Genomic DNA, 12,128 nt, shown 5'->3' on the forward strand with positions numbered 1-12,128 from the left:
CCAAATAAGTGTTTCAGAAACATATGATTAAAACAAAAGTGGAATAGAAACATATTACATTCACCAAGCACTTTATTAGGAACACTATGGTCCTAATAAAATGCCTGACGTGGTCTTCTGCTGTTGTAGCCCATCTGCCTCAAAATTCAACGTGTTGTGTATTCTAAGATGCTATTCTGCTTGAAACAATTGTACAGAGTGGTTATTTGAGTTACTGTAGCGTTTCTGTCAGCTCGAACCAGTCTGGACAGATCTAATGCACATTAGTGCCATCTTTGATTTTTAATGGGAATGACAACGAGGCTGTAAGGGATAGACAACAGTCTCTTAAATGGGCTGTACTAAAGTTAAAAGTGTTTTGGATCGTTCCGCAGACAAAACATTGATAAAATATCTATGCAAGACCATTCAGTATACAAAGCACTCCAGACAATATGAGTTGTGGAAAATCAGATGTGATCAAGGAGCTTTATACAGCTTTATACCCTTCGTGCCATTGAAGTGAGTCTATCCCTCACAACCTTGTTGTCATTTCCATTTAAAAAAGATGGTGCTAGCTTGAATAAGGTCTATTTTCCATTTACCTCTCTCATCAACAAGGTGTTTCCATCCACAGAACTGCTGTTCATTATATGTTTTTTTGTTTTTGGCACCATTCTGAGTAAACTTTAGAGACTGTTGTGCGTGAAAATCCCAGAAGATCGGCAGTTACAGAAATACTCAAACCAGCCCGTCTAGCACCAACCATCATGCCATGGTCCAAACCACTGAGATCACATTTTTCCCCATTCTGATGGTTGATGTGAATATAAACTGAAGTTCCTGATCCATATCTGCATGACTACATGTGTTCCTAATAAGGTGCTCAGTGAGTGTATATTCAAAATAATGGGTGAAATTAAACTTATTTTGTGGATTTAACAGATCAGATACAGAAGTTCAAAAGAAGAAACTTGATTTTATTCTGCCTCTGATTGTGCAGCAATAAAGAGTGTCTTCATTTAATTTAATTTTACTGTACAAGATTCAAATTAAATAAAGTAATACAAAAATAACATTAATTTCAATGGGAGGTGGTTAGGGATGATCAAATCATTAACAGTGCAGAAAAAATGGTGCAGAAAATATTGTTATGCTTTAACAAATGATTAACATCACAATGCAAACTACTCTGAAGTGAATGTGCAGAATAACTGTACAATGTAAACAACAATGAATACCACTAGAATAATTTTGGTAATATTCTTGCACTTCATGCACAAACCAATTGCCACTAGCTGATGTACTTGGTTTACAAGGATTTTAGTGAATATTATTTGCTGATTTTCAAAGTTAAAATTGATTACAGTACCTTATTAGCTTTGATTTGATTTTCACCTTTCAATTTCCCTTTAGTGTCTTAAAAATTATTTCCATAAATAAAAAAAATGTTTTACAAAAGACTGCTGCAATATTTTATCTTGATCTGTGTATACTGAGAAAAAAAGTTCTCAATTCACAGTTGTTCTTTGTTATACTCATTCTATGAGTTTCATATGGAAAATGTTTCAAGGAGAAGGAAAATAGCACAGAAAAACGGAAAAATTAAAGTAATTTAAGTCATTAAAAATATATATGTCAAAACCCACAGCCTGCCAAAAGGCTGTGTAATCAAATGGGACAATGTGGCTTTTCAGACAAAAGAACAGAGGATACAAATCTTGATGTGGTAACTCATAAAATTCTCATTGGCTTTAAAATCATAAGATTTTTTAAAAACACCCTTAAGCATCTAACCACAATATTAATTTTTACCGAAAGAGTTGCTATATTCCACTTTCAGATTTCCCTGGTTCAAACTTGTAAACTTATTTAAATACTAAAAAATGCATTATACATAATTTATAGACATATTAAATAAGGTTAAAACAAACCCCACTCATTACATCAAGGGAAAAGTGGGGAAAGAAAAAAAAAACATACTGCTGCCACAATGGTTGGCATTTGAAGTACAGCACTTAGCATCATTGTTAAATAAATATCCCCTGATAAAAACAAATCAAAGCACTTTCTGTGTAATTAATTGCACGCGGACAGAGACCTCTGCTTGTAGAACTGTGGTCAGCTCTGTGCATCTGCCCTTTGATTAACTATTAACTGACTTGTTATTGCTTGATTAAAAACAGCAAAAACCAGAGCTAGAGTGAATTTCTGAAACATATTAATTTCTCATCATAATTTAGCCATATGGATGTAACATTCATCTGAAAGAATGTCCCCAAATCCATAATTCAGACTGCTTCATCTCTGCAGTGCGTCCACTTATTGGGCTCTGTGCTCTGAATCTGCTTACAGTAGTAAAAATCCTATAGGAACCCGGCCCATAAAGGAACAGGTTAACTTTAGCTGACACTAATTTGCAGCCAGTACTGGAGAAATATTGGCTGTCTTGTGATATGTAATTCATGGCGCCCCCTACTGATGATACCACATCTACATGCTGACACTCCCCACGCTGGCAGTGCTCCCGCTGGGCACAGCGCTCAACATGACGCCGCCACAAGGGAAGGAAAGGCACAAATCGAGTGACAAGTTTTTCTGTAATTATTCTGCAGAGGTAGAAGCCATCTGGGAAACAAAGTGCATTCACAGATCAGATTAGACTTTACAGGATAAAATGGTGCAACATATGTTCATAATAACAGTTTTGCAACTGTCTGGACTTTTACAAAAAAAGAAGAAGAGAAAAGAAAAAATGAATCCATTAACAAAACATTATTTGGTTTCATGCCAAAGGGTTAGTTCACCCAAAAAAAAAATTCAGTTGTCATTTCCTTACCCTCATGTTGTTTCAAACCAGTATGACTTTCTTTCTTTCTTTCTTTAGAGGAACACAAGAGGACATATTTTGATAAATGCTGACGCTGCCCTTTTTTCCATACAATGAAAGTGGGCTGTCAGTCCCGAACATTCTGCTTAACATCTCCTTTTGTGTTCCACCGAAGAAAGTCCCAATGGGTTTGGGACAAAGTAACTGATGACAGAATTTTCATTTTTGAGTGTCCTATTCCTTTAAGCCATTCCTATCCCATTAAGTCATACCTGCAATATGTCCTTTAAATATGTCAAGATTGATGTTTGGTAACATGATTGAACCAAAGACCTACGATACTCACTATTCTTGTTGTTTTGCACAGCATCAGCAAAAGCCTCCTCCAGTTCCTCAGGCTGAATTTCCTCTCGATCTCTTCCAGGTTGCAGGCTCTCCAGCACTTTGTAAGGTACCTCCTGACCTACAGTACTGGATAAAAAAAAAAATTATGTATTTTCAGATGAAGGCATTTGAAATGTTCCTCCAGTATAAAATTTTCATACTGTAATAATTGCTTAAGTTTTTATCATGGTACACGTTATTCTCATGGTATTGTTTTACATTACATAACAGTTTAATTACTCTTTTAAATATAAAATTGGCCTTTTCAGAAACTAAATGGATGTTTAAATAAAAACACAAAAAAAATAAAAATACATTTTAACTAAATAATTATTTGAAAATAAATATTAAATCTAATGGTCACTGTGTCTTAAAATATTTCCACATGTCAGACTTTTCCCTTTTAGAAGGGGGTCAAAAGCGTTCCTTTTTCAGCCATGCTTCTCATCCACGTTGGTTTTGTTCACAGTCTCTTAAATATTATAAAATATTACTAAATCTTAATATTTAATTTCTTACCGGCCATGAAACATTATAAAAATAAATAAATAAATAATAAAAAAATATATATATATACATAAAAAAAAAAAAAAAAATATATATATATATATATATATACAGTATACACACACACACACACACACACACACACACACACACACACACACACACACACATTTATTTGTCCTTATAACAAATACATTGCAATCTTGTTTCTCATATTTTTGTATTTGTGTGATGCACTTAATGCGAGAAATTTTCTTCTGGAATTCTGGAGGAAAAAGAACTTTAGGCATCCTAATTATTAAACGTCTAATGATAAAGTTTTCACTGAGGTAAGCTTAGAAGGCACGCAACTTGTGACCAATGTTGTCTTTAGAAAATTATTAGAAAATCTTAGATTTTTAATCCTTTAAGTAATTTACATGAGTGAGGATTATAAACAAGGTATATTAATCTTACAGTTTGATTTAAACCATCTTTCCATTATGTTGCAGTTCCTTATAAAGTTGCCAGTCACTGGCGAGATTAGCAAATAATTACACACATTTAGCGCTTGAATCTGGTTGATGAAAATAAAGCTACAGTGCATTGAGAAAAATCTAAACACTTTATCTAGAATTTGTTTCACAATGTTTTGAAGTGATAAAATTCTGCATGTTAATTAGCACAGTTTATTACACGCCGCTCTGGAATACTCGATTCTGATTGGTCAGTGGCGCCATCTAGCAGTCTGATATCTCTGAGTAACAACCGCACATCCACATATCATTCCTGCTTCTCACTGTGCGTATTCTACAAGCAAGCTAATAAAATAATTGCAAATCAAATCAATGTTTTATGTCAATTTATTTATTTATTTGGCAAGTAGTCTTGTAATAAGGAGTGAGATGGTCATTATTTACTAAATTAACCCTAACAGAGCTCTGAAGCAAAGCAGAAGTGGACTTCAGCTGTTATATTACTTCTAACATAATTACATAATTTCAATGCAAATCAATATTGAATGTCTATTTATATATTTGGTTAGTAGCAGTGTAACAAGCAGCATAATGTACAGTCAGCCGCTAGTGATCACAAAATAAACCCCTTCACGGTGGGTCCTGATCACCCTGTTGGGGTTTATTTTGCGATAACTATCGGCTGACCGTACATTACCCATTACATACTATATTACCCGATATCAGCACATGTCTTGAAGGCATGAAATTTGATGTTGCCCTAATGATGGAGGTCTGTACGAATTAAAGCTATAAAACACTACTTTGTTTATTCAGACTTACCTGATAAAGGTATAAATCGCCTTGCAGTAATTTGTTTGAAACAGTACATGGAAGGGGCCTAATTGTGGTTCAAGAACATAAATCTCTCCAGGAGGCATCTTCTCCATCTCATCGAAGATGAAGATAAAGCGAGCACAAGCTGTGAGGTTTCTCTCGACCCAGTGTTTTAGATCTGACTGTGCACAAAAAATGGAACGTACACATAAATAAAAGAGATAGTAATGCACCAATGAATCCTTTGAATAAACTCAAAAGAATAGTTCACCCATCAATAAAAATTCAGTAATTATTTGCTCACCCTCATGTCATCCAAACCCAAATGCTGTGAACAAAAAATCTTCATGCAGTTCTTCCATACAATGACAGTTCATAGTGACCACATTTTTCAAGCTCCAAAATGGAAAACCTACCTTAATTGTATGCCTTCAGATGAACATAGTGCACGTCATATGGAGAACTTTTGTTTATGGTGTCTGATTGCTTTTGTTTTGTCTGTCCATTTTCAACCTTTTAATTTTTAAGAATAAAAAAGCCCGAAACACACCTGGGACTCTTGTTTGGCAACTATCGCCATAGATTTTTGCCGATTACGTTTCAAAAAGCAACTACATCGGTAGTTAATTAATTGATTAATGATTGATTAATCGGTAAAACCAGTCAGTCTACCTCTAACGTGTGCATTGTTTCTTAATTTTGTGGTGTTACCAAGTTCAACAGCAGTAAGTCTGGTTCTATTGATGTATCCTAAATATTTCAATGTATCCACAATATTCCCATGTCCCATGACGCTTTGCAGGTGATGTGGGGGAAACTTCCGTTTAAGCATAAACAATCATTATGTTATGTACTAAAGCAGCATTAAAAATGACAGAAACTTGAGAACAAATGATCACAGATTTATAACAAGGCAATATTGTTCTTCCCCACCTATCTGTTAATGATGGGTTTGTTGGTGATGGCCAAATATCGCAAATAGAAGCATTTGAGTCTTTATCCATCGATTGAAGTACCTGAGCAGACTAACCTGAAAAGCTATGTAGCCTATTAGTGCCTTTCTCATCTGTAATGTTGGACATGGAACCTGAAGAGTTTGTTGTACCGAGATTATGTACTTACTGCAGAGACAGGGGAGGTCCAGACAGCAGGATGCTCGTGTATTGCAGGGCTCAGATATGATACTGTCATGCTGCCTTTTTTTGGATAAAATACAAATATTTTGTGGGAGATGACTGTGTAGTAAGCTCAGTCTAGCTTTATTATTGTTAGTTTACATACATAATATCCGTTTCTGAACGCTATAACCTACATTAAATGTTTTAGTGTTGACTGAACAACTGATCCTGTTGATAGATTGAATTTTTTGTTCTTGTGTAAGAAATAACGATGTATTGAAAGCCACACAACTGTACTGTACCGTACAAAAAGAACTACATGCAATACAAATAAACATATTTATTTGTACACAAAAGTTCAATGTTCTCTGCAAAGCAACAATAAAACAGTATGTATTATTAAAAGCACCAGCTGTACAAATACATTTGATACCGAATTAATGTCCGTACTGTTTTCCAAATCACCTTTTCCGCTTAATGGAAGACATGCACATTCTGCAAAGACTCTCAAAAGAAAGTGAATTTCCAGGCAGAAAAAATGGAGGACAGAGGAAAATCAGAATACAGTTAATTTCAAACGTGATAAAACATCTCACTTCTGTTCATGTCTCATCTAATAATCGTCACTACTCACACAGTTCAGGAAATACTATCGTAGCCAAGCCATTATGGTTGTTGACTTTTTTCCAACAAAGTGTAAAATGCACACAAACAAATCATTCCAAGCTTTTTCAAACAGATGTTCCTAAATCAATCCTTCTGTAGGCAGCCGATGGAAGAAGCATCTGGGACTGGAGCGCTGTGCTTTGCGAGTGGATTCTCACTGCTGTTTTAGACAAAACTTTGTTTTCGCTTGATTATTAGGATAACCATTAACTGCACACACTGTCCGGGAAATTTTTAAGACATCTTACAACATTTAAAAAGCAAGAATCTAACCGCATGACACGCAAGCGAGCAGTGACCAGCTACACACAAAATGGCAACCAATCGCACTTCCGCTAGCCAACCGGAAATTCCGCCCACCTTGAGAAATACAGTGGACTCGCTGAAAATACTGTGGATAGCTTTTGTGTTAATATTAGTAAATTAAACAAGTTGCACCCTGTATTGTTGCACCCGGTCAGCAGAGGGAAAGTGTAACGTGGGAACACACTGATGGATGTACAGACTGCCCATAGCTGTTCCATAGATATGTCTTTCAATCATAGAGCTGACCAGGCTTTTTCCAGTCCCAGATGCTCCATGGAAAGACAGCACCAGTGGTCTGTCAAGGTTTTCATTCTGTATAAAGTTCACCACTGCTTCAGAGACAATGTCCTGAGCCATATGTTGACTATAAAGGTTTTTTTTTATAAAGATCCCACTCCAAACCTGTAAAGACATGGACAGTTGGGCTGAACGGAAGGTGGTGCATTGCATATAAAATATTTACGTTTCTCATTGAGATTTTGAATGACATTATTCAAAATTAACTCAGCTTTAATTAAGGAGAAAATCAATAGTATGTCAAACTAGAAGCTTATGTCAGAAGACTTTTGTCGTTGCCCAAGACATACAATATTAGGTTTATTTGGTCGGCTATGCGTATCATATGTAGAACGGAACAGCTAACTAAACACACACACATAAAAATAAAGAAATAACTCGGAAATTTTTATAGTTTATCTGACTGACAGAAGGAACAATTGTTCAAGCTCCGTTAAAACAGATTATGCTAACGTTAGTTGACTACAGGCTGAATAGATGACCGTTAATGTCCTTGCTTTTATGTCTGGTTTGTAATCACAGGAGCAGCTATCAGATATGCTACAAAAAATAGACTTAATCTCAAAACCAGTACTTATGGACGTACAATCAATTAACAACAGTGAAAATATCATGGTAGCTTCTCCCTCCGAGAACAGCTCCATGATGATGAGTTGGATGGCGGAGGCGCACTACAGCGACACTGGAGGGCAACAAACTAATCCTCAAGATGACATTCTGCGTGGGGTGGACCAATACCTATTAAGACTTCATCATAATTTTGAATTTAATACAATAATTCAGAATGTTACAGTCGTCACTGTATTGGTTGGGGCAATCTTAACTCTTGAAAAATGGCTATTAACCAGTTGTATCTCACAAACGCATGCACCTCCTAATATAATTGCTTTAAATATCACTGAATAGCCTTCACTTTTTAATGGTACTAATTCTTTGTCTTTTTATGATTTTTTTGTTTTGTTTTGTTTTTTTGACAAAGTGTGGGAGAGAAAATAGGTTAAATTTGAGTCATAATGTCAACTGTACATAATTTAACTGACTTTAACTTTTATTCATTTTTATAGTTTAATGAAATAATATTTACATTACTTTAAATTCTTTTTTAAATTAACCATTTAATTAAAAAAATAATATTAAAAATACAAATATAACTATTATGTTTTTTGAAAGATTTTAATCATTTAAACATTGCCAACCTTGCAGCCATTATAAAAGTGGCAATGTAAGCATCTGTTATTCATTTTAACTTTTAGCCAACAACATAGAGATAAAAAAAAGAATATTCTTCTTAGACAGCTCCCCTGAACCTTGATATCTGGACAGATCTTTCTTTTTTCTTTTTCTTTCTTTCTTTCTTTCTTTCTTTATCAACTATTGTGTGTTGGTGATTGACTCACAATTTACATGTCTGAGATGTGGCAACTGGTATCAAAGTCCAAACACTAACATGTCAAATCATTGAGTGCAAGGCAGTACATCAAATAAATAAACATTTTACTCTGGATAAAATACCACTGTACATGAGGTTTGGAAGACAAAGTAAATCATCAGTTTCTGAATTTATTTATAAAGACAAGTACATTTATGTAAGTACATTTAATTTTAGGGTTAAAAAGTGTCCCGAAGAGTAAATATTACTCATTATTTGGTCATTGATTCCATAAACTAATAACAGTGCAATTAAGTACAAACTTCTGAGTTTGTTAACACCTAAAACATTATAAAGGTATATAAGTTAAAGCTACTTTCTCTTCAAAATATAATTCTGAGTTTGAAGTTTTTGTACACTAATAAACTTTGCACATAACATTAAACATAATCAGTGACCAGCACAATTCGGAGGTTGCATTTTTCCCTCTGACATTACATTTTTACTCCACTGATGGTTAGGTTTAGGTTTGGGTTGGGGTACAGTTTAGAAAATATGCATTCCTCTTCACTATATTACTCCCTGTACAGCAGCTGAAAATATCTTGCTTGGCGCCCCTCCGTGGACATTTCACCTAGAAAATGCAAGTACTCTTCGCTGTAGACTGCAGACTAGTGGATCTTTTAATGTGTATGCGTATTCACATTTTATTTTTTGTTTTACTAGCATAGTTAATGGTCATTAATTAATATATATATATTACTGGCAGCCAAAAGTTTGGAATAATGTACAGATTTTGTGGCTTCAGAAGGAAATTGGTACATTAATTCACCAAAGTGGCATTCAACCGATCACAAAGTATAGTCAGGACATTACTGATGTAAAAAACAGCACCATCACTATTTGAAAAAAGTAATTTTTGATCAAATCTAGACAGGCCCCATTTCCAGCAGCCATCACTCCAACACCTTATCCTTGAGTAATCATGCAAAATTGCTAATTTGGTACTAGAAAATCACTTGCCATTATATCAAATACAGGTGAAAGGTATTTGGTTCGTAAAATGAAGCTTAACATTGTCTTTGTTTTTGAATTGCTACAGTATGCAATAGACTGGCATGTCTGAAGGTCAATATTAGGTCAAAAATGGCAACAAAAAAAAAGAAACAGCTTTCTCTAGAAACTTGTCAGTCAATCATTGTTTTAAGGAATGAAGGATATACAATGATTGAAGTTGCCAAAAAACTGAAGATTTCATACAATGGTGTACACTACAGTCTTCAAAGACAAAGGACAACTGGCTCTAACAAGGACAGAAAGAGATGTGGAAGGCCAGATGTACAACTAAACAAGAGGATAAGTACATCAGAGTCTCTAGTTTGAGAAATAGATGCCTCATGTGTCCTCAGCTGACAGCTTCATTGAATTCTACCCGCTCAACACCAGTTTTATGTACAACAGTAAAGAGAAGACTCAGGGGTGCAGGCCTTATGAGAAGAATTGCAAAGAAAAAGCCACTTTTGAAACAGAAAATCAAAAAGAAAAGGTTAGAGTGGGCAAAGAAACACAGACATTGGACAACAGATCATTGGAAAAGAGTGTTATGGATCTTAACCCCATTGAGCTTTTGTGGGATCAGCTAGACTGTAAGGTGCATGAGAAGTGCCCAACAAGACAGCCACATCTATGGCAAGTGCTACAGGAAGTGTGGGCTGAAATGTCACCTGAGTATCTTTACAAACTGACAGCTTGGATCTGCAAAGCTGTCATTGCTGCATGTGGAGGAGTTTTTGATGAGAACTCTTTGAAGTAGTTTAAATTTTTTTTCAAATTAAAATAGTAATTTTTCACATTATTAATGTCCTGACTATACATTGTGATCAGTTGAATGCCACTTTGGTAAATAAAAGTACCAATTTCTTTCCATAAGAGCAAAATCTGTACATTATTCCAAACTTGTGTAATCTGTACATTATTCCGCCAGTGTGTGTGTGTGTGTGTGTGTGTGTGTATATATATATATATATATACACCGATCAGCCACAACATTAAACTAACTGCCTAATATTATGTAGGTCCCCCTCGTGTCGCCAAAACAGTGCCAACCCTGTTCCTCTCACCACAGTTGTACAAAGCGTTTTTCTGAGTTACCGTAGACTTTGTCAGTTCGAACCAGTCTAGTCATTCTCTGTTGACCTCTCATCAACAAGGCATTTCCATCCACAGAACTGCCCCTCACTGGATGTTTTTTGTTTTTGGCACCATTAGGAGTAAATTCTAGAGACTGTTGTGTGTGAAAATCCCAGAAAATCAGCCGTTACAGAAATACTCAAACCAGCCCATCTGGCACCAACAATCATGCCATGATCCAAATCACTGAGATTACATTTTTTTCCCAATTCTGATGGTTGATGTGAACATTAACTGAAGCTCCTGACCCGTATCTGCATTATTTTATGTACTGCACTGCTGCCACACAATTGGCTGATTAGATAATCGCATGGATGATTGTTGGTCCCAGATGGGCTGGTATGAGTATTTCTGTAACTGTTGATCTCCTGGGATTTTCATGCACAACAGTTTCTAGAATTGACACAGAATGGTGCCAAAAACAAAAAACATCCAGTGAGCGGCAGTTCTGTGGACGGAAATGCCTTGTTGATAAGAGAGGTCAATGGAGAATGGCCAGACTGGTTTGAACTGATAAAGTCTATGGTAACTCAGATAACTTCTCTGTACAATTGTGCTGAGAAGAATATCATTTCAGAATGCTATTCTGAGATGTGGGTTGGCACTGTTTTGGAAGCACGATGGTGACCTACACAATATTAGACAGGTGGTTTTTATGTTGTGGCTGATACATATGTGTATATATATACAGTATAAATAGTATATACCTGAATATATTCATATAACACACAAACACACACACACACATATATATATATATATTAATAGAAATAAAGTGCCATAGAAATAAAATCGAAATCGTGATATGACCTTGTGTGATTACTAAACTGCAATGGGCTACGATTTAATTAAATTAATAAATAGTTTGATTGCACTGCTCACTCAAAGTTTATACACGCTACTCTGTCCTGTCTGTGTGTTAAAGCATTAATAGGCTAGTGTTTTCAGAGCGGTTCTGTGCTCCACAACTCCATCTTGTGCTCAGAGTAACAGATGTGTTCCAAGTTCAGTTGCTAACATGCGCTGAGAGCTTCATTTTTAAAGTGCTCCAAATTCACTTTAATTTCACTTTTGTATACTTCCAAATATGTTTGGCCACTGCATGATAATATACAAATACAAATAACACACCCCATGACATGGGTATTTATGTACAGCGGAGGAGATGTTTAAATGAGGAGCACATTATTGTGAGTATTATGAGTATAATG

General features: G+C 35.4%; 1 pseudogene; it reads right to left on the minus strand.

Annotated features, from left to right (window-relative positions):
• Nucleotides 1-2,239: 2,239 nt before the first annotated feature.
• LOC127439714 (torsin-2A-like) lies at nt 2,240-8,020 on the minus strand (annotated as a pseudogene).
• Between the last annotated feature and the right edge of the window lie 4,108 nt (nt 8,021-12,128).

Source organism: Myxocyprinus asiaticus, chromosome 4, assembly GCF_019703515.2.
Source record: "Myxocyprinus asiaticus isolate MX2 ecotype Aquarium Trade chromosome 4, UBuf_Myxa_2, whole genome shotgun sequence".
NCBI lineage: Eukaryota > Metazoa > Chordata > Actinopteri > Cypriniformes > Catostomidae > Myxocyprinus > Myxocyprinus asiaticus.